The sequence below is a fragment of the Mus pahari genome, chromosome 19 (genome assembly GCF_900095145.1).
Source record: "Mus pahari chromosome 19, PAHARI_EIJ_v1.1, whole genome shotgun sequence".
In the NCBI taxonomy this organism is placed as follows: Eukaryota; Metazoa; Chordata; class Mammalia; order Rodentia; family Muridae; genus Mus; species Mus pahari.
This window is the reverse complement of record NC_034608.1, coordinates 60,481,057-60,504,094: the sequence shown is the minus strand read 5'-3', so window position 1 is coordinate 60,504,094 and position 23,038 is coordinate 60,481,057.

The window sequence follows — 23,038 nt, the reverse complement described above, 5'->3', positions numbered from 1 at the left end:
CGCGCGCGTGTGTGTGTGTGTGCACGTGTGTGTGTGTGTGTGTGTGTGTGTGTGTGTGTGTGTGTATGTGTGTGTATGTGTTTATAATTAATAAGCTGAACAAGGCTAATTCATTATGTCCGGAGCTTTCTGGGATTTATATACGTAAGTACTCAAAGGAAACTTGAGGTCATTCAGTGATTCTGAACAGCAGACTGCTTGATAGCAGGATGCTATGGAGTCTCCATCCTTTCAGATGTTTCTTTCTTTTAATTGCTTTGAAAGTAAGCACTGTGCCCCTTCGAGCTGTGTGCCTTCAATTAGCGAGATAAGGGAGGGAGTGTTTATAGGACATTAGCTGCTGTTCAGCGACAGCAAACAAGCTGCAGCAGCTACACCTGGAATTCGTTTTCTGATACAAAGTGAGCACACAGGAGGATGGATGAGTGAGGTTCACTGAAGGGATAAACGGATTTGGTTACCTTCAGGAGCCACCTTCAAAGTGCACGTTAATTTTGTTTTCTTATAGAAGCCTCTCTTCCCTCAGCCTATTACAGCTTCTTGATTTATGTTCCAGAAGTTGTAACATTCCCAGTAATGACAATTTTTTTTCCCCTGTTTGAATGTGTGGTTCCCTCATGAAACTGCCCTATGAGAGAAAGTGTGATTCCAAATAGCTGTGTATTATACCTAAAGGCACGGTCTGAAAATAACTTGGATAATTTTGTTTTATCTGCACATAAAATGCATATTCTCAACACACTGATTTGCGGTTTTTAGTTTGAAATTAATCAGGAGACATCAAGGAGAAATGTTTCCAGGCAATGTCACTTTTCTGTAATATTTGAACCATTTTAAGTTGTTTAGTTTGTTATAATTAGGCATGAACATTATTTACCAGGGTCAAAGTAAAATTTAAAGATGCCAGAGGTCAGTTTTTTGTTTTGATGATATGTGACATTCCTCGAGTAAGGCAGACTGTTTCAATGTAGTATACTGTCCAGACAAGCATACCAACAGGATAGATTTGAGCAATACAGTTTGCTGTGTTGTATAATAACTATGAACATTAATCATTACATTGCCCGAGTAAGTGTCCTAGACATCCTCAGTATATATGCATATGCATATATATATAATATATATAATATATACATATTTAAACACACACAGAAATTCATATATGCATATATACATATACATATATACATATACAATATATACATACATATATACATATAATACACATACACATAATATATGAATATACACAATATAATATTTAACATAATATTATATATGTAGTGTATATACATATAAACTGTCAGATTCCACATGAAACACTCAGATGCCCTCTGTAGGCTATGACCCTAGAAACAAAAAAGTCAGGTTTCTGCTACTGTGGGGAAAGAAGACATAAGACTAACCTTCATTTGTGCTTCAGTGACATCCACTTCTGATTCGACTACAAGAACATCTCTGAGCTGTGTGAATCTTCACATTTTTAACTAAAGGTATATATAACTCTCTAGTCACTCCTCAACATTCTGCCCCATTGTGCATTGGAGAAATTGATAAACTCTTCCCCAGATTTCATTCAGATGACATTTCTAGGTTCCTATGATGAATTCCATCCTTTTCATGAGATCATCCTTCTACACGCCCATTTACTAACGCATTGTTTCTAATAGATCAGAGGTAGCAGGAGGCCAATAATAATGATGAATTAATTTGGAAACAACATATGATTTATACTTTCAATGGAGCATTACTGAGCCTCAAAAATGGACATGCCCTGTTATGTGCTGTAAAATGAATTTGAATATATTCAGCTGCATGAAGTAAATCAGCCCTGAAAATATAAATATTCTATGCTTATTCTTACATGAGCTACCTGAAGCCATTAGCTCAGAGGGGCAGATAGCAGAAAAAGCTACCGGACACTAGGCAGGGCAAAGAGAGCTGTTTCTGAATGCTTTCACAAGACAAAATTGTCCAGAACATCTATTTTTATAGACATGTGAATGTACTTAACACTTCTCAACTGAGCTTTTTAAAAGTTAATCAATTTTATATTACATGATTTTTACCACCTTGAAATGGCAAAAATAGATAATAAATTTACTATTTTTTTTTCATTTTAAAACATCATGATACGCGAAGTTCACCTAAAGGAATTCATAATATATGTAGATTCACTTCAGGAGAAGTCTATCAAATAATGGTGCCTTGCACATATTCTCACCGTGCAATCTTAAACTGATCTACAGAAAAGACAGTGCAAACAGATACAATATAATAACTTTATCCTGACCTGGAAAATGGCAGAACTCTCATGACACTCTCTTTCTGTGATTAAAAAAAAAAACCCAAAAACTTGCAATCCTATTTTAAGTAAAATATAAGCTTAGCAAGGCATAGGAAAATCTTTTATTCAATAAATCACATCTTGTAATTATATCTGGGGGAGAAATGAAGGAAGAGGAAGAGTACCAAGGGGGAAAGAAGGTGGGTATAGGAATGAATGTGGAAATCAGGTCTCAATACGCAGCCGAGTTCTTGAAGTTAGCCTGGCAAAGTTCTTGCTATTCTTCCATAACCTGGCACCTGAGAAACCTGCCCTGCAAATAGTGAGTAACTTTAGATGATAAAGCAATAAACTAACTTTCTGAGGTCTGAAGTGTGGCTCTAGATGCCCATGTATTTCTTTCCCTACAAATGAGAACCAGACAGCTCTGAATCATACCACACTCCGTCCCCCAGAGATTTACCTGGGGAACAACTATACTATATGGTGAAGAGGATTGCTATTAATATTAACGCTCGGAAATGCTTTTCAGGCAAAGAAGCATAAGAAACAACAGGGAAGAAGAATGGTGCCTCAAACGCCAAGAGCATCATATTTGCCATTACATTTGGGGGAGGTACATTTGGTTTGGGATGCCAATTGCTAACATGAAACCTGGGGAAGTGTCTCAAGTCAATCTTTGAACATGTGTTTATGGTATCTGTTGGAAACCCTTTAGAATAAGAACGAGGAGAATTTAAGACAGCTGCTCCAAAAGTAAGTCTGTGAATACCTGACATGCTCAGACACATTTAGTTCCCCTGATGACCAATCTTATCCAAGGAAACTGCCTCGAAACTGCTATTCTTTATTCCACTGAGGAAAGTTGGCCACAGAAAGTTGGTTGGTAATAAGTGTAACAGAATGTTGTCCCAGAAGAAAGCGTATCTTTAATTTGAAAGTACATTCTTAAGGATGTACATTCTTAAGGATGGATGCTGAGATCAGAGAGTTAAAAAACATTTTTGAGGGGTTTATGACCTGTAGAAGCAATCTTCAGTTCTTTGTGAGTTTTTGTATTCCATAGTTCAGTAAATAATTGTTTTAATAAATGTTTACTCCTGTCAAATGTAGACATGATATTTTCTCTTTAATAAAAGAAAACTGTCAAGTGTTAATTTGGTTCGTTTTCATTTTGATCTAAAGACTCGCTGTTCCTACTTGAGAAAGCAGAGTGTTCATTACATAATCTCACATTAAAGGCATCAATGTTTGAGTTTGGTTGCCAGAATAGCCATGCTACTATAGAAACAGACTATAACTGATAGCTAAGGGAACAAAAATATTAAATTATGGCCATATCTGAGAAAAATATTTTATCTATTTCGTATATCTAGAGCTTTCATGAACTTTGCCTGGATTTATTACATGTTCTACTTGACTGTATTGTCCTTGAAACTATCATTTGTATTTTATATTTGTCTCATCAAATATATGTTAGTAATTCATTCCTAAAATATGTGGTGAAATAAACATCGCTATATAGAGGCTGTTGTGTGGGTTGATCAACTTGTTGTCATTGTAAAATAAATACCTGGCATAGCCCAACTTTTTAAAAAGGCATAACCCGACTTTTACTATTCTGCAGCGCAATGTTAGAGCTTTTTGGTCTATGATTGGGTAAAAGTGATGCTTTCAGGTTGTGGGAAGAATATCTGAGGATAACTAATAGCATAAAAGATGCTTACCTCATGGCCATGAAACTAAAGAAGGAAGAGGAACCAGCTCTGGGCCCCTCATCCTTTCAAGCAGCCCTTTGCCATGACTTCCAGACATTCTCACTTCTTAGAGATTACATCACCTACAAATAGCACCCAGTTGGGGTAATACATTAATATATTGGCCATCAGTTAACACTTAAGATATAAATTACAGCACTTTGGGTTTTATAAAAATCTATCTCTCTGCTCCTGCTGCCCCTCCATCTCAAGTGGTAGGAAAATCTCTTGATATAATCGATATTTTCTAGTGTTTATTCTTAGAATTATGTAAGTTGGATATATGGTGAAATTTAAAGTGTTTAAAAGCCTGAGATTGTACATCTATGTGTTCAGTAGAACATCCAGGACAATTAACCTGGAGTAAGAATTACATAATTTATGAAGAGTGAAAAGGAACAGACCGAGGAAAGTTACAGACTTACAAGAAGACACACAGCTTCCCAAGAAGTCTCCCCCGTTTTCAGACTGGATATATCCCCTGAAATTTGGATATATCCATTCCCATTTGTATTTCTGGAGTAGACCTCATTATATTTTTTTCAGGTTTTATGACCCTCTTCTACCTACAGGAGTTGGCTTCACCTTTTCTAATTAAGCTTGGTTTAGCCCCGAACTTTACTCTGGATAGTAGAGACAAGAGGGTTCCAGCGTGCCAGCTCTGGGCATCAGACTTGAGAAGGATTTGTGTGGTGTGGCATGCCACTGTTGTTGCTTTGGTCTTAGATTGCCTGCTGTTACAAAGACAAGCAGAGAGTATCTTGATTCAGTCTGAGGGTTGGAGCCAGGCCAAGAGAACCCAGAGTAGATCAGTGGACCTTAGCTGACTCCGGCTGTGTGGTTGAGAATATCAATTACTGCTGGAGATCCCTAAATTTGAGGCAGTTTTATAGATTATTTTTCACTAGCTGCCATTGTAAGGCCTCCCTGCTGAAACACATTCTTTTTTAAAAAATTATTCTTTATTGGTTATTTTATTTATGGACATTTCAAATGTTGTCCTCTTTCCTGGTCTCCCCTCCACAAGCCCCCATCCTATTCCCCTTCCCTTTTGCCTCTATGAGGGTGCTCGTCCACACACCTACCCACTCCCAACTCATCACTACAGCTTTTCCTTACACTAGGGCATCAAGCCTCTATAGGACCAAGGCCCTTCCCTCCCATTGATGCCAGAACAGGCTATCCTCTACTACATATGTAGCTGGAGCCATGGATCTTTGGTTGATTGTTTAGCCTCTGGGAGCTCTGGGGCAGAGGCTTGGGGGGAGGGGTCTGGTGAGTTGATATTTTTGTTCTTCCTATGGGACCGCAATCTCCTTCAGCTCCTTCAGCCCTTCCCCTAACTCTTCCATTGGGGTTTCAGGCTCAGTCAAATGGTTGGCTGTGAGTATCTGCATCTGTTTAGTCAGGTGCTGGCAGAACCTCTCAGTTTCCTGTCAGCAAGCACTTCTTGGCATCAACAATAGTGTCTGGGTTTGGTGTCTGCAGCTGGGATGAATCCCTAGGAAGGGAGGTCTCTGGATGGCCTTTCCTTTAGTCTCTGCTCCATTTTTTGTCCCTGCACCTCCTTTAGACAGGAACAATTTGGGGTTAAAAATTTTGAGATGGGTGGGTGGTACCATCCCTCAACTGGAGGCTGAGCCTATCTACTGGAGGTGGTCTCTACAGGTTTTATCTCCCCCTTTGTTGGGTATTTTGGCTAATGTCATCCCTATTGGGTCCTGGGAACCTTGTCACACACTTTCTAATCTGACTTGAACTTTACATCTAGATATAAAAAGCTATTTTTTTTCTAGCTCCATTCTTGGGCTCTATTAACCTGAAGCAGGTTTTTAGATTCAAATAAAATTAGCTTGATCATGTTCATTGTGTGCTCTGCTTCGAACTTGCCATCCTCATTTAATCGTGCTACGGGCCTTCATTATTCTTTATCAAATAGAGGAGATAATAACTCTTCATTATTCTTCATGAAATTCATTTGTTCATCGACCAGCTTATTCAATTAATAGCTATTGAGAAACTTATATTTTTCTAGATTGTACAAGGACGGACATGATAAAATCCTTGCTGACAAAGGCTCTTAATTTATTTGAATACAAAGAAAAAAATGGGACAATATTTTTCAATATAATGAAGAATATAATAAGGGTCAGTTCTTAGTAGTGCAGTTATAAATAAGTACAAGAAGGAATATTCGAGGCTTAAAAGGCTGGGGGGAATGAAGAATAGAGATAAGCAGATACCCTTAGAAGCTTGGTGCTCTACGTCAAACACATACAAATAAAAATAACCTTACATTAATCTTTCTAAGCAATATTTACCAGTAGATCAAGGTTAATATGTCCAATAACTGGGACAAATGGAATTTCTTCTCCTCATATGAAGTTCTGAGATGTCAGGGTCACTTCTATAGTAGTATCTTTTGCTAACGGTGCAAAACTTGAATCTACACACCAGGAAGGAACAGACAAACCTAAAGTGATAGATATTTGAAAAAACATTTAGCCCGTTCTCTTAAACAATGTCAGTGCATGGAAGAAAAAGGAATATTGAGAAATTGCTGCAGATTAAATAACCATGATAACTGAATACATTTGCTATAATGGACAGCATTGAATAGTTCATAGAGTGCATAATTGCCTCAATGCTGGTATTCTCATTTTAGAAATTGTTTTGTGTATAGCAAAAAAAAGCATTGTTGTTTTGTGGTAAACACTGCAGTATTTGAGGGAAGTCTGCATTCATAACTTTTCTTCCCATCATCTGGTTTTCTGGGAAAGGTTGGCAGGACATTGTACTTCTAACTCAGTTCTGATGCTAACTAGACTCATTGTGTATGTCATCAATTGAGGACTCAGTCCCACAATACTGTCTCTCTTTTTCAAGTACTTATCACAGGTCCAGTTTAGGTCCCATACTTCAGACTGGCCAGGTATCATTGCAGGTGTTCACATCTCCTCTTTGATTTTAATGGTTTTTTTTTTCTTCTTCTTCTAGGATACAGCTCAAGGAAACACTATATGTGTATTTATCTGTTTCCCATAAAAAGCATAGATGACAGCTGACCAGATAGACAAGACACAGAGGGCCAGAGGGATGGGAAATTTTGTTAAAGGTCTAGGTCTCCTGAGGTCACTAACCTCCAGGCACTGCCATGTCTCAGGTACTCCAGGAGCCCCATGAGCCTTGTGATTCAGTGACAGCTGCCTGTGCCCTGGACTACCCACTGCTGACCCTGCCTGCCCTTGGGGGTTGGAGGTGAGGTGGTGCACAGTCAACGATACAGACTCCAAGAGCAGGTGCCAAAAGCTCATCTGAACACTGATGCAAGCTCCTTTTATAAGAAAGCATCTCTTCTAAACATCAGTTCCTTGATTGGCTGGCATTGTCTGCGCCAGCAATCCTTGCTCTCTCAGGCAGTCCTCAATTAGGTCTTCCTGCAGGAGTTGCTTTCGCAGCTGCATGGTCCCTGAATCGAGGTGGCCTTACTATTCCTGCTACAAGGGAACATCCAAAGGATTCTTCATGTACACACGACAAACAGTTATGGAATCTCCAGCCTTTCTTCTATTCCTGCGCAGCAGAGCTGAGACTGAGTATCTCAACCTTCTAATCAGCTGTTGGTTTCCCTTAGAGCTAACCCAATCACATTCCTGGCAGGTGAAGGAGAGGTACTTAAGTTCTACTGGCTATTGCAATCACACCCCCTTCCTCCTGCCGGGAAATTGGATTTTCCCCAGCATCTCCTCCTAGCAGAAGAAAAAGGCTGAAGACCTGTGCCAGAGGACTTCACCAGTCGCCAGAGGAAGTGGTCTCCCCAAAAGAGATTTCACAGAGTACTGTCAATCTAAAGTTCTCTCTATAAGTCTAAAGCTAATGCCAACACTGGGATCATGGGCATAGGCCTGAAGATCCTCTTCCTAATGTGGCCCTTTCACCATGAACTGTATTTTTAATTGTCTTTCTGAGGAGGAGAGGCACTACCTATCTGGTAAGTACTGCCAGGATCCAGAGCCATCCTACCAATTCTAATAGTAATCTCATTTGAGTGTCATTGTGTTAGAAGAAAAAGGAATCCTCCTAGGAGAATTCAATGTTTGGATACAGTAAATATTCTTTTTACTTAAGAAATAACCAGAACTTTTAAAGTTCTATGCTATAAAATAAGAAGGAAGGGGAAGTATTTATAACTTGTTACAGTGCATGTGTCATATATACAGTGAACATGTATATATGTTCATAAATGGGGCTACAGAAAAGGAGGTGGGTAAAAACAGACATTAAAAAAGTCACTATTTGGAGAATCTGGGTAAATTCCTTAAGAGAATTCCATTGTAAATTTCTTGTAAACTTTTTGTCTTTTTTTTGTTTGTTTATTTCTGAGATTGTAATTTAATTACAATATTTCCCCTTCCCTTATCAACATCCAAACCCTTCTATATACCCATCCTTGTTCTCCTTTGAAGTCATGGCTTCTTCTTTCATTAAGTCCATGCATATATGTATTTATACACACATATGAATTCCTATAGTAAAATTCTTGTTCATTTTATGTGATTCTGAAATTATGTCAAGGCAGAAATGAAAAGAAAGTGATGGAAAAGAACGAGCAGAGAGATGAGCTTGGAATGCAATGTGAGAGTGGCTAATCTCAACACCGTCTGATGGCTGGGTACACACCCAAGCTCGCCCTGGGGAAATAATGACCAGTCTATGAGTTTTAGCAGTCAACTATCAGAGTCAGAGTCCCAACTATCCTAGCGAAACCTAAATCTCAGCAGCAATCACCATATGCTCTGTGGATTTTATCAATGTCACTTGGTTTTGAAATTTCACGGTTATTGTTGGGATGTCACCATTGAGAAAAGTTGGAGGGACTGTACATGAATAATTCCAGGCATTTCTTTGAAACTTCCTATGAGTCAATATTTATTTTAAAATAAAGATGATTTTAATTACCTTCCTAAAATACCAAGAAAATAAAACTGCTCTTTCCCAAACTCCATGGAATGACTACATGTGTTAAGAATTTTGCCTCTAAATAAAATCAAGAATGTTTATATTTATCTAAGCAAGTTTATCATAAATCATCTGAGCAATTTTTCCAATATTTCTGTTTAAGAAGAGAAAGATTCTTGCCTGAGTGGAGTCCCTTCAGTTCCTTTGAACCTTTTGCTCTGCTAGCCTCTAGCCTTGACCTATATGGATTCAGACAGACAGGCATGGACATGTCTTCTCACAACTCATGGCTATGTGACTCACATGAACTTATCCCCCCTTTAAGGGAGTCTTTGAGAAGACCTAAATCTGCCAAAATAGCTTACCTTTCTGGAAAATACAGGATAGCACAGCTCCTGTTTATGTCTCTATGTAGAGATAGGAGCCTAAAATTCAGTAAGAGCCAGTTAGCAAAGCCAGATGGTTTTCATTGTTCAACCCCCCTGCTTCAGCTTTTTTAAAAATTTTAATTGCTCTCACTTAAAGTCAATTTTTGTTCTCTTGACTTTCACCTCATCACAATAACGATTACAGATTAATATTGCTGTGCACCATTTTGTTTTGTTGACTTTTGATGTAAGTTTCATTTCATTTTTATCCAAACTGGCATTATACACATTTGCCATGAGTATCTATGGGTTTACCATGTCATGCCTGTAAGATGTGCTGGGGCAATGTGTTGCGGTAAATCTCTTCCCAATTATGCCCCGGCAATGAAAACACAACACAGTTAATATGATTACATGCTGTGCGCTTAGGTTGGGCACTACCATCTTCCACATTTAAAGACCCCTTAGAACTTGCAGTTTCTCCAGGCCATGTGTTTCTACTCTGCTTTTCTCCTTCTTCCTCCTCCTCTGCATTCTCTTCCTCTTCCATTTCCTCCTACTTCTCTTGTCCCCTTCTGCCCCACCTTCCCTTTTATCTGCCCAATCATCAACTCTCCTTTATTTTACAAATTAAGGTGGGAAGCAGGTTTACAGGAAATCACCTAAGTGCTGACTCTTTCCTTATTCACAACCCCTCACAGGAGAACAGATTTAACATCAAATATAATTAGCCCCAGGTCTCTCCACAACAGCAATGATGGGACAGAGTTGTGGGAGTGGCCAACCAATGACTGGTCTAACTTGAGTCTCATGCCACAAGAGGGAAACCTATGCTTGACCCTATCTGGATGGCCATAAACCAGAGGCTGGAAAGCCTGGAGACCCAGAGTAGAACCAAACACTACTGGCCAAAACAAACAAACAACAACAAAACAGTCAATGAGATGATTCCTAATGATGTTCTGCTATACTCATAGATTAGTGCCTAGGCCAACTGCCATCAGCAAGCAATTGATGGGAGCAGATGCAAAGATGCACAGCCAAATACTATGAAGGTCTAGGGGAACCTTATTCAGGCAGTAAAAGGAGGATTGTAGGAGCCAGAGGGGTCAAGAATACCATAAGAATATAGGTCACAGAATCAGCTAGTCAAGCCTCATCCAGGGATCACAGAGACTGAAGTGACAATCAGCAAGTCAATATGGGTCTAAGTCCTCTGCATATATGTTATGGTGGTGTAGTTTTGTGATCTTGTGAGACTCTTAACAGCGGGAGTCTGGGGGTGCCTCTGTTTTTCCTGCTCTTGCGATTTTTTTTTCTCCTGTTCAGTTGTTTTGCCCAGCCTTAATATGAGGGCAGGTACTCAGTATTACCATACTTTTTTATGGGATGTGTGAGAGACCTGTTCTTTCTTTTCATTGAAACAGAGGAGGAGGAATAGGAAGGGGTCTGTGGGAGATGGGAGGTGGGGGACTGAGCGCAGTGGAGGAAGGGAAAACTGAGGTCAGGATGCAATGTGTGAGTGAAGAATATTTTAAAAGAAGGAAAGACAATCTCAAGTAAAATACAGCACTAGCTACTTTTTCACTGTTCTGCTTTTCATTACAGATCTGAAAAAAATATAATCAGATAATCAATAATCAAAGAGATTGAACGTGGTTCATAGGTGGCCAATGGATAATAATGCCTGGAATATGAACTTATAACATAGAAAATCCTATTTCGCTCTTATTTGTCTCTCAGGTTGACCTAAGGTGAATGCTTTATGGGAAACAACTACAATTCCCAAAGTGAACTCTGTAAGGAAAGAGAGACAAGTCTAAGGTTAATTATACTAAACTTGATTTAAATTTCACAGTTGGCCACTGTCTGCTTGGATATATACATCTTTCTTCTCCTCCTCATTTCCCATATTTGGGTAGCTGATAAGAAGTATAGGTATTCTATTCTTTGTTATCAACAGGAGGTTCCCCACACCAAAGAACTCTGCCCTTACATCTTCCTCCATCTACAGTTAAAACCTCAAGCATGTCTCCTTTCTCTACACACTCTCCTTATTTATCAATCTGCTTGAGGAATTGTTATCTCCTCTCAAGACATTTTATTTCTCAGAAGTTATATCATCCATTAGTCCTTATATGCAGGCTAAATTTTGTGAGCGAGGTCCATTGTATTTCTTGAAGATAGGCATAACGATAATGCATTATTGAATGTTTAAATATGAACACGTATTTCGAAGGAGATTTTTCTTCATATTAAAACACAATAATTCATCTTTTAAAGGTAGCATAAAGTGTATAAATACTTAGTACAAATGCACCAGAATTAATTATACACATTGATTCAAATATTTCTAACACTATCTAATAAGTGAGAAAACCCAACTGCCACATTCAAACGTAATAATTTCTAGTTTGTAAAAATGAATTGGAAAGTACTTTATGTGAAAATCACACATCTACAAAACCACATTTGGTATGCGTTTCTTTAAGAGGAAATGTATGTCTTTAGGGAGCTTAAAAATGCTTATAAAAACAATATAAAAATCTGTCAGTCTTCTATTATGGTCTACCTTTATAGTTACATCCCTAATAAATATTTCACATTCATTACTGACTTTTGGCTTTGGGTGTCATATAAAGAAAACATAAAAGCGTATAATGGTGGTTATAAATTTTAGTTTTAAAAAGTTGCTTTTATGTTACTTTGGGATAATGTCTATCCTAATGAAAAGAAATAGTAAAGAACTTAATTTTATATTGTTAAAAAATATAATGCCAGGAAAACTGAGATTCCTTTAAATTCTATTAAGAAATAACAATTTTTATATGTCAACTGGCTCTACATTTTCATAATTACACACCTGTTTTCTTTTTAAGAGAAATAATCAGACAGAATATATAATCACAAAGCAAATTTTTATAGAGAAATGTAGCAGTTTTCTGTATTATCTGAAGATTTGTCATAAAATTTACCATGTCATATTCAAAGATCAAACCCAATAAAAAGAAATGTCAATTTTCTGAAACAATATGATAATCACATGTTGTAAGTTTTGCTTCTCAAAGAAGGAGGCGGTTTGAGCATATGGAACAGTAAATATGGCACCCTGTCAAGAACAAAAGCCTTGGGTAGCAGTGCAATGGATGCAAGTGGAGTATTTAAGTTACTGCCCTCCTGTTAGATGTCGAAGCACTCACATGTCTCATACCCATATCAAACAAACTGACCAGATTCAATTTCTTCTTTCTGAGAGTTTATGCAAACATGTATGCATATACAAATATATATGTTAGAAGTATGGTGGGCACACATCAAAATATCCAAGAAATGTATATAAATGTATTTATGAGGATACATAAATAACTATTGCTGGACAATATTTTAAGCTAAGAAACATTTGCTATTTACAACTGATTGGAAAATGAATTAAATATAGACAGAGGTACTATAATCAGGAGCCTCTTGTTGGGCATTTATTACATAATTGCCATTGGGGTCTTTTTCTTTTTACATATTTGAGAGTAAATTGAATAGGTGTTTGAGGTTAAGAAGTGATAGTCTAGGAGAGGTAAAATCACATCTAAAATTCATGGCCAAAAACATTAGTGGAATTACATAGCAAATGCAATAAAGTTGTTTTGTTTTAAGTGCTTCAAAAAACTGATAACATTTGAATTGGGTGGGGAAGCAAAGAAGACAAGAAAGAGGGGGAAAGTCAGGACAACAAGCTAAAGCATAAATGGCACAGTCAAGAGACAGGGCTGTGGAAGGGTTCATAGATTCTTAAAGGCATAATGAGAATGCATATGCTGGCAAAACTGAGAGTGCAGAGCCTGTGAGAGCCTGGTAGGAGAAACATGTCATGGAGGGTCTCAGGAATTCATAGTCGATAAATAAGCAATGAAGGAATACATTAATCTGCATTAGTGCAGGGGCCAAAAATAGCTCCAAGTATTTTAAATAGATGGACGTTTATTATGGTAAATGAGATATTTTCCAGATCTGTTGATATTGTAGGAAATAGATTGGGTTTAGTCTTGGAATTACATACAAAATATCCGAGAATGATAGAGGTACTTGCAATTACCTTAGAGGCCACCATGGTTGAGCACAAAGAGTGAAATAAGAAACTCAAATAGGATCCTCTGCTACCACTATCTCAGTGTCTGGGAGACTACAAACTGGGCACAGAGCGGCTACTGGAGAAAGTTGATTATGTGTGAGTGTGCTTGTTAGTGAGCCCCTCCTCAACCCTCGGTCACATTTAGTCCACTCACTGCTGCCTTCCAAATTTCTGACATAGACCAATCCAGGGTCATCACACCAGGAGGTTACCTAAAGTATAGTTTTGAGATTTCCAAATTCCATACATGGAGAAAAGATGAGGGAAGCCTACTGAACCACCATAGACTGCTCAGCAGAAATTCTCAAGAATCATATGCAAAAGTATGGGTGCTAGAAATCATGCAGTACGCTTTGTTTAGTCAACGTGGAAATCTATCCACACATGCATTGCTATGAGGACAACAAAGGCATAAAACCAAACCAAAAAAAAAAAAAAGTTTTTTTTTTTTAAGTACATTTCCAACTTGTGTGGTTATTTGTGAAGTGGGAGTTGGTTGCTCAGACAAGGAAAACAGAGAGAAATACATTTTATTAAATTTGGAAAATTAAATATGGAAGACATTGCATGTCACCGTATTTCACACAGCTTATGAAAGTTAGGAGATTCTGAGGGGCTCTCCAAAGAGACGAGAGGAGTCGCTGAGCAAACAAAGAGCCATGATTCATTTCAACCCTGGAGACGTGTCTGTGGGGAGAAAGGAAAGAAGTTTAAACTTTAGAATAAACTAAGGGAGCCGCAAAAATAGCCTTCCCTGGCTGAGTATGAAGAAGCAAAGGAATGAGAAGGGGAAAAAAGGACAACCCACTGTGTGTGGATTTCACAGTGTACGGAAGCAAGCATTCTTGTGGCTGCCGAGAATATTATTTAAGGCTGCAGATAGGGGAAGATAGAGCCCATCTCGTGGGGCTATGGGAACTGAGGCATAAAAAGAGTGTCAAAATCATTTATTGAAAGAATGTGTCAGCTGGAGAGGGATGGCCACCCTGTTCAAATAAGCACAAGTAAAGTTTTCTTTCCTTTTTTTTTTTTTTTTTAAGATACCAGTAAAGTCTAGGTAAAGAGAATCTTCCAGTCTCACTGGAGGCTACACTGTGTAGCCAGAATGCTTTATGAACTTGCTTAACCCTTCCCAGACCCCTGATAGTATATACATTCATCACTTGTTTCTAGTTAGGGAAAGACCATGAAAAACCTTGGACAAACAGTTTGATAGGCAGCAGACAGTATTTACCTTGGGTAAAGGTAAGAAGAGAGAATATGTATGTGTGTGTGTGTGTGTGTGTGTGTGTGTGTGTGTGTGTGTGTGTGTGTGCTTGCGCACATGCTTACATCCTGATGCATATCTAATATTTCCTGACGCTAATATTAAAATTTCTGTCTTCTAGATTATGTAATGTTCGAATATGCTGAGATTCAGATAGTGTTGAGAGAGGAGTCCTGAGGCTGGTGTTCTAAAGAACAATATCACTAGTCTCCCACTGATGAAGGAGTTCAGAGAAGGTTTAGAGATAAAACAAAAAGACCCCGAATAGCATTTTGTTTTTAAATCACTTGTGTTTTATTATACATGTGGATGTGTTGCCTGCATGATGGTCATAGAACGTGAGTTTGTGCCCATGGGAGTCTACATGGCATTGCACCCTGAGGATTGGATTTATAGACTATTATGAGGGACTGTGAGTGCTGGGAATTAAATATGGATGCTGTTGAGCTAACCACCGAGACATCGCTTAAGTCCCTCCCCGCGCATTCTATCCTCTCCTCTGCTAGGATCTCCCCAAACCCAGAATAAGGAGGAAAGACTGAGAACTGGAGTTGCAAGCTGACCAGGTGAGGGCTCTCATCTCTCCAGGATAACTTCCTAACACAATCCAAGCCACGTTTACATGGTTTATCTCCCCAAACTCTCCATGCAACTTTGCTTTATTTCTTCCCAGCTCATGAATCAAACTTTCAAACACTTCCACTGAAATGGATCCACATTTCGAAAGCATCTCCACAAGGATTTGAGGATTTTCACATGCATAGAGTTTGGCAAAACTCTATGGAAATAAGCATCAAGAATTCAGTGTCACTCTTCTTGCTTTACAGACACAATGCCAAGTCACTCAGTTGTTTTATGGCTATTTCTTGTTATTGGTCTCTCCATAAAATCTTGTTGTTACTGTTCCATATCAACAGAGACTTCACCCTCATCATGATTTTATTTTTTCAAAATGTTTACAGATTTCTACTGTGAGCAATGTAGTGTTTGGAACAGAAGTCTATATTTGGAATGAAACATGCCATTACAACCACAATAAATAAAAGTAAGATAATAAAACTCTAAATCGGAAGGATAATAAATGACATATTGTTACTTCAACTTGGAAACAAGATAATCTTCCTTTATCCTTAGAGCAATAAGGGATTGGTGAAGTGGAAACTTAAGGGTTCTTTGGAAAGTCTGTTTTGTTGGGTAATGTTTTGCTAAGGCAAACACATGAAGGAAGGTTTCACCGAAGCAGACACAGGAGAAAGGATGTTCTGCTAAAGCAAGCATGCAAAAGGACACATGATGAAGCATTCTTTGATAATGACACACATGGATTGGTCTGCCTTGCATTTTGTTGTTGAGCTCCATTTGTCCGGATGCCATAGAAAGAAGCACATCGAAAAACTTCTGGTGGTTTTTTGAAGGTTTTTTTTGATTGTTTGTTTGTTTGTTTTTGTTTTTTTGTTTGTTCTTTGCTACTTCCTTGGACTCCAGCCAATTGGCAGAGTGATGTCAGCTGATACAGACACATGTGCTGAGAATACTTGATGCTTGGAGGGAGTATCACCAGGGGCTGGGCTAGGCTTGCATATAGAGCTAGCTGTGCAACACTTGTTGGTCTTTGGTTTGCTGAGACAGGCACAGCTGAGAACTCCTGGTATTTGTCTTGGTCCCTCCTGCTGACTCTAGCTGAGGCCGAGACCTGGCTGTCTCTGCCAGGTAGTGCCATGGCTGCTGATTCCTGTTTGCTATCCAGACTCTACTGACCAGGACCGCCAGTAAAGTGTTTGCAAGTAGATCAAGCTGCCACTGTTGACCTGTGAACTCAACTGCTGATTTTCAGACGACACAGATGGGAGTTGCTCCAAAGAACTATTTCTAAACACTTCCCCTGTAATCTTTATTTTCCACGAACTCTAAGTGGGTGGTGGTCTAAAAGGGAGGTTTAAGCATTTTAAGAATCATCATTAAAAGTAGACTTTGAACAAATTTAGTTACATATTGGTAAAATTTAAATATGCATATATCCTAGTAAAGACTGTGCCGTTTGTAGGTATAAAGAGGTTGCCTGCTTTTGAGTGGGACACGGGAAGAGAGCGCCATGGAGCTCTCGGGGATATTTGCAAGTAGGTGCTGGTAGACACCAAGTCTCTAATGCTATGGTATCGTTTTTTGGAAAGATATAGTTTATATGTTTAATTGACACAGCAATTATATGTATTTATGAACTACAGTGTGACATTTCAATGCACAGATAGAAAGTCTAATGATCATATCAGTAGAACTGGTATATTCACCATCTCAGACATTTATCACTTATTTGTGTTGGCAATATTCACAGCCCTCTGTCCTAGCTATTTTTATATAATATATGATTAATTATTTTTGGCCATAAATATTCTATCATGGTATAGGACAGCTGTTGTTCCTCTTATCCAACTGCCTGTGCTAATCAGAACCTTTACATCTCTCCCTTAGCCACCCACTTCCCAGTCTTTAGTAACCAGTATCCTACTCTAGTTCCATGAGGTCAACTCTTTGCTTGGTATCAATTTAGGATGCTTTGGTAAATTTTGAAATATCTCAGTTAAGAGAGAGAGAGAGAGAGAGAGAGAGAGAGAGAGAGAGAGAGAGAGAGAGAGAGAGTTATATACAAAAGATATCATCTTACATACTCTGAAAGGTATTTCCATGCTAAATTCCTGAGCTAGTTTGTTGCAAAAACCACATTGTGCTTGGGTTAGCATCTAGGTGAGTGCAAACCTGCCTGTATGAAACCAGACCTTTGCATAGTGTTGTATCTGATGCTCAAATTTAGCCTTGAAGAGGAGTCTAAAGATAGTGAATAAAACTAAGGTCTCTAGAGCCAAGATGCCTATATTTCCCCCTGGCTCAACCACTTTAAACTGAATAGTTCCAAATAAATCACCTACTTTTCTTACATATCATTTGTTAAAAGAAGATAATAGTGAACTCTCAGCTCATGGTGATATAGCAAATGCATACACTAATATATGTATAAAGCACTTGATCCTGGTTAAAGCACAATGGTTAATGCTTACGGCAATGACAAGGTTGATGGCAGTATGATAGTGATGATGAAGATAAGGCTGGAGAGATGTGCATGGTGAATGGTGCTGATAGTATGGAAAAATGCAGAAAAACAGGAAGGCCCAGGGCCTGAAGAATCACCCCGGCCTATTTGAAAACTCCCAATAGTAGAACAAAAGTACATTCATTTTACCGGAGAAGTTGCTCTCCCCATCTCCCAACCAAGTGTCTTTGTGACAAAGAATCCTAGCGTTTGCGGGCATGCGCCTTATGTGAAACACAGAGAAGCAAATCTAGAAAGTGCATTTTCTGTTCATTTTGTAATGCCGTTGGCAGCGACAGATTTTTTTTTTCCTATGATGAAACTTACTGCTACTTGATGTTTGCCTTTATATAAGAGAGGGGTTGTCATGAAAAATGTATAGAATAAATGAATTAATCTAAGGTCAAGAAAGGTCAGAAACAAATTTTGGATAAATTCCTGGTATCATCACTAAAGAATTTAATAATTAGAATCCCCATCCACCGTTCCTTGCTCTTCTAAGAGTTGCTTTTGAACAGGGAGAGAGAAAGACAACCTGATTCTGCATCCTCCCTATTGAATATGATGCTCAGCCATGTAGACAGCAGAAACTTTAGGAGCATCAACTCTTTTGTCCCTGAATTAGAAGATTTAATAACGTCTCTTTTACCATTTGTCTACCTGTCATGTTCAATCTCTGTAGTATTTTCTTTCAATGGCGATAAAACTGAGAATTATGGCATACAGTATCAGGTTTAGTACCTTTTAAATGCAAAGTTTTATCAATGTTTATTACCTGGGTAAAATAATAAAAAATTGCTTTATGTAAATGCCAAATTGAATCCAAGGACATTGAGAATTTATACGGCTCTCTTTAGTGACATTATTATTAATTTTTCTTTAGAAAGTGTCATCCTATGATATGCTGATGGGTTTACTCTTCTTTTAAAGTATTTTAAATGAGAGACCAGGAGTTCTGTTTCCTGGATGGGCTCCCTATGACAGAATTCTTTGCTATTTTCATCATATACCTTGTTTCCATGATCTTCTTTTTTTTTTTTTTTTTTTTTTTTTTTTTTTTATTTGAGACAGGGTCTTGTTACAAATGGTGTGTGTGTGTGTGTGTGTTTTTTTGTGGAGAATCAAAGCATGTCATGGCTAAAGGTGATCCAATCTTTTAAGCATGACTTTGATCCAGAAAAATAAATTCTAGAAACACTTATAGACTATGAAAATATGTATTTTAATTGCTATTTTGTAGGGTTTTATTGCAAGCTAAAGAGGGGGAGTTTGTTTGAGTGATAATTCACCAGTTTTGATGATAAGAATATAATAGTAGCTAAACTAATACTTAATGGAAGGACACATTTAGAGGCCAGAAGGGAGTATATCACTCTCTGCCTTCTTTCTTTAAGTCAGGGTTTCTCCCTGTAACTAGAAGGCATGTTTTCACACTATACTGCATCCAGCAAGCCCCAGTGATCTTTTTATTGTCCACCATAGCGATGAGGTTTAGGGTACATGTGAAACCATGGTCACACTGTTATCCAGGTGCTAGGATTCAAACTCAGCTCCCCACCAATGAACATCAAGTGTTCTTAACCACTGAGCCATCTCTCCTGAACTTAAACAATATTTGATAAATGCAGATTACTCTGTCAAAAAACCATCTAGTGGCAAAATCTGGGGTTTGGCCATATTCTCATGTCCTTTTACTTTCCTCTTTAATGTGAAGCAAAGATCTATATTCTTGCTTACCATATAAAAATTAGAATAATTTTACAAACAATTGTCAACTGTGGTACTATACATTTTCTCTTCAGATTCCTGTGCAGATGTCATCTTAGTAGAAGCCAGAGGTTGCTAAATAAAAATACCAGGGTCAACTTTGAGGTACCTCCCCTTGAATGGTTAGCCTACAAGTTCCAGAAATTACTCAAAAAAAAAAAAAAAAAAAAAAAAAAAAAAAAAAAAAACAGACTATTGCAATTGATTTGGCTTCACACAAGACCTTCATGATTAAAACATGTTGCAGAGGGCAGCACACACAGTGGTCATAGGACATGGAAAAACCTAGTTGGTGTGACCAGGAAATTTTCCCCGTGATTTCTGGCTTACAAGGTAACGAAAGTCTCTAAAGCCAGTATTGCTAGCTTATGTAGTAGTGAAAGGCTGAATTCAGGTTGCTAAAGGCGAGATGCCATCAATAGTGTTACCAAGCTGGGAATTCTATTATCTACCACAATGACTGACCTGGCAAGATATGCCCCTGGGTGTAGTAGTGGCATGATCATGGGGGCAACCAACAGCTTTAGCATTGGATTTAAGGCATATTCCATAGGATGACAATATAGAACGAATACTATAAAGCTGGGGTGAGAGCCTATGGTTAGAGAACATACAGTCCTAAGTGGTAAAGCTACATGGGCATACTTTCAAACTACTCTCCAAACTCATGTCTCTCTTCCAATGGATTTATACAGCTCTCAGACATCATCAGAGAGGTTCAGTGGATGCTAATGCAGAAGCTCACAACTAGGCAAAGAACAGAGAATATGTGTCAGTGAATAAACTCCACCACAAGTAGAATATTTATCACACACACACACACACACACACACACACACACACANAGAGAGAGAGAGAGAGAGAGAGAGAGAGAGGCTTATGATTCACTGTAGTAGAAAATGCAGAAGTATTGTAAGAGATAGAGGTCTAGGAGGATCAAAGGAAAACAGTATCTTCTGAAACAACTATTATTCTTAGTTATGATAATTTTAAATTCAGAGTAAAATATATTAAATATAACTAAGAAAACTATTTAAAAATCTCAGCCTATATTTTTAAGAGAAAGAGGAGGTCTTGGGAATTAAGAGAAAAATAGAGGAAAGGAAAATAGAACATGGGAACTTAACAAGGGGACCTTGCATTAACTAACACCACTCTTGGCAGGTGTTGTTGGGGATATCAACAGAGTGATGGAAAAGGACCTCAGGGCTTCCCACCAAATTAGTATTTAGGTTGAATTCCAAGAGAATAAACTTATTCCAGTAACAGAACCTCAGGGAAGAGAGAGAAATGGATTAACCAAAGATCTGTTCTTAGTTTAACCCTGCCTTCCTTAAGTCTGCCTTTTCTAGCCTCAGTATGCATAAACCCATCGCTTTGAAGGAAAGTTTACAGGGAAGAAGAGAAGGATTTGAGATTCCTAGTTTTAACTCAGGTGTATAAACAGCTTGAAAATTGTCATTCCTGCCCTTACAGTAAGAAAAGGAAGAATAAACAGAAAATAAATGACTTGCTTGAACTTTCAGAAAATTGAGGTTGTAAGACCAAACAGAACACCAAAATTCAAAGGGACAGGCAATAACAGATTCTCATATACAAAGGGAGAGGTAACCACACAAACTCGCCATGGAAATCAGCTTAACTGGAGTGAAAGGCATTGGAACAAATTATAAGAATACTGAATTATTCATTGGCTTAAAAACAGAGGAGGATGAGTGTGGGGTAGACTGTGAGAAGATCCTGGACATGACAGTGGCAATGAACTTCTCACTCTGCTGATTATGTCTTTGAAAACATTGCTCTCATTTATTACTAGATTCTCAATGTAAAGAACCAAAGACCTGCACACCCCACACATATATGCATACACAATTCTGGATATTGTAACGGGAAATCTATCTTGAAGAATGTCCAAAGAATTCTCCACAAAGACACATTCTGTAAGGGACTAGACTTGACCAGAGCTTTATCTGAGTCCACAGGACAAACCATTGAGACATCTAGTACTTGAAGTCTTCAAGTCTCATCTACGGAGAGGCCAGAAGAAAAAGGTAAAAACAATTTTAGGGCCCAAAGGGTACCGGTTGATTATAGTGTGTTTTGCCTGCTCCAAACTTTCTCTGCATTCCAGAAAGTCTTCACCATGCTAACAATTGTCATAGCAGAAAGAATTGCAATGCTCAGACTCCATTAAAGACTGTCTCAGCAAATCCCCAAGACAACAGGGGATACAAAAGTACAACTAGATGTGTTGAGAAGTCTCTGGAAGCTGCATGCATCTGAAATATTAAACACAGCTGAAATCCTAAGCAGAGCAGTATAAAATATTACACTAAGAGATTATTTGCCTCGCTTCTCATTTTCTAATATTTCACAAATTACAGCTCCTGAAATGCTAAATATTGTAATAAGTAGCCTATAAAGGAAAGCATTAGAATTAGATTGAGATGTGAAAGATTATGGTTATTGTATAGAAAATTAAAATACCTATGAATCCCATAGTAAATGCTTTACTCTAATAGACAACATAAAAACAGGTAGTAGCTATATTTAGAGATATGAAACGTTTATGAAAATATCAAATGAACCAGGGACCTGAGTTCAATCCATAGAACACACATTTAAAACACATAACAAACAGGTTTAGTGAGAGACCCTATTCAAAAGATAAATTGTGAAGTATTAAAAATGATAGATGCTAAATGTCAACCTCTAACATCTGTATACACACACACACACACACACACACACATACACACACACACATACACACACACAGAGTATCAGAAGAAACTGTTAGATATCAAAACATTTTTAAAATACTATAAATTTCTTTTGCTGAGTTTAGCAATAAATTAGACTTGGCCAAGGAGAAATGGAGGATGTGAAAATATGCCAATAGAAATTTGGCAGAACAGTTTACAAAGGGAAAAAAAAACATTTTTTTGTTTGTTTTGTTTGTTTGTTTGATTGCTTTCAATTAAACAGGATTTCTCTCTATAGCCCTGAAGGTCTGGAACTCACTTTATAGACCAGGCAGGCTGGCATTGAACTCAGATCTGCTTGCCTCTGCTACTATGCCCAGTTGAAAACACTATGCAGCAATTTCTCATCTGTAGTTGGAATCCAAGAAAGAGAAGTAATAGAGAATATGCAAGAAGGATGTTTTAAACCATTACTGCTTGAGAAGTTTTCAAAATTAGTGATAGAATTAACAGGCTCCATACATAAGAACCTCAATGGCTAGTGTACTGGCTAGCTTTGTGTCAACTTGACACAGCTGGAGTTATCACAGAGAAAGGAGCTTCAGTTGGGGAAATGCTTCCATGAGATCCAGCTGTAAGGCATTTTCTCAATTAGTGATCAAGGGGGGAGGTTCCCTTGTGGGTGGTGCCATCTCTGGGCTGGTAGTCTTGGGTTCT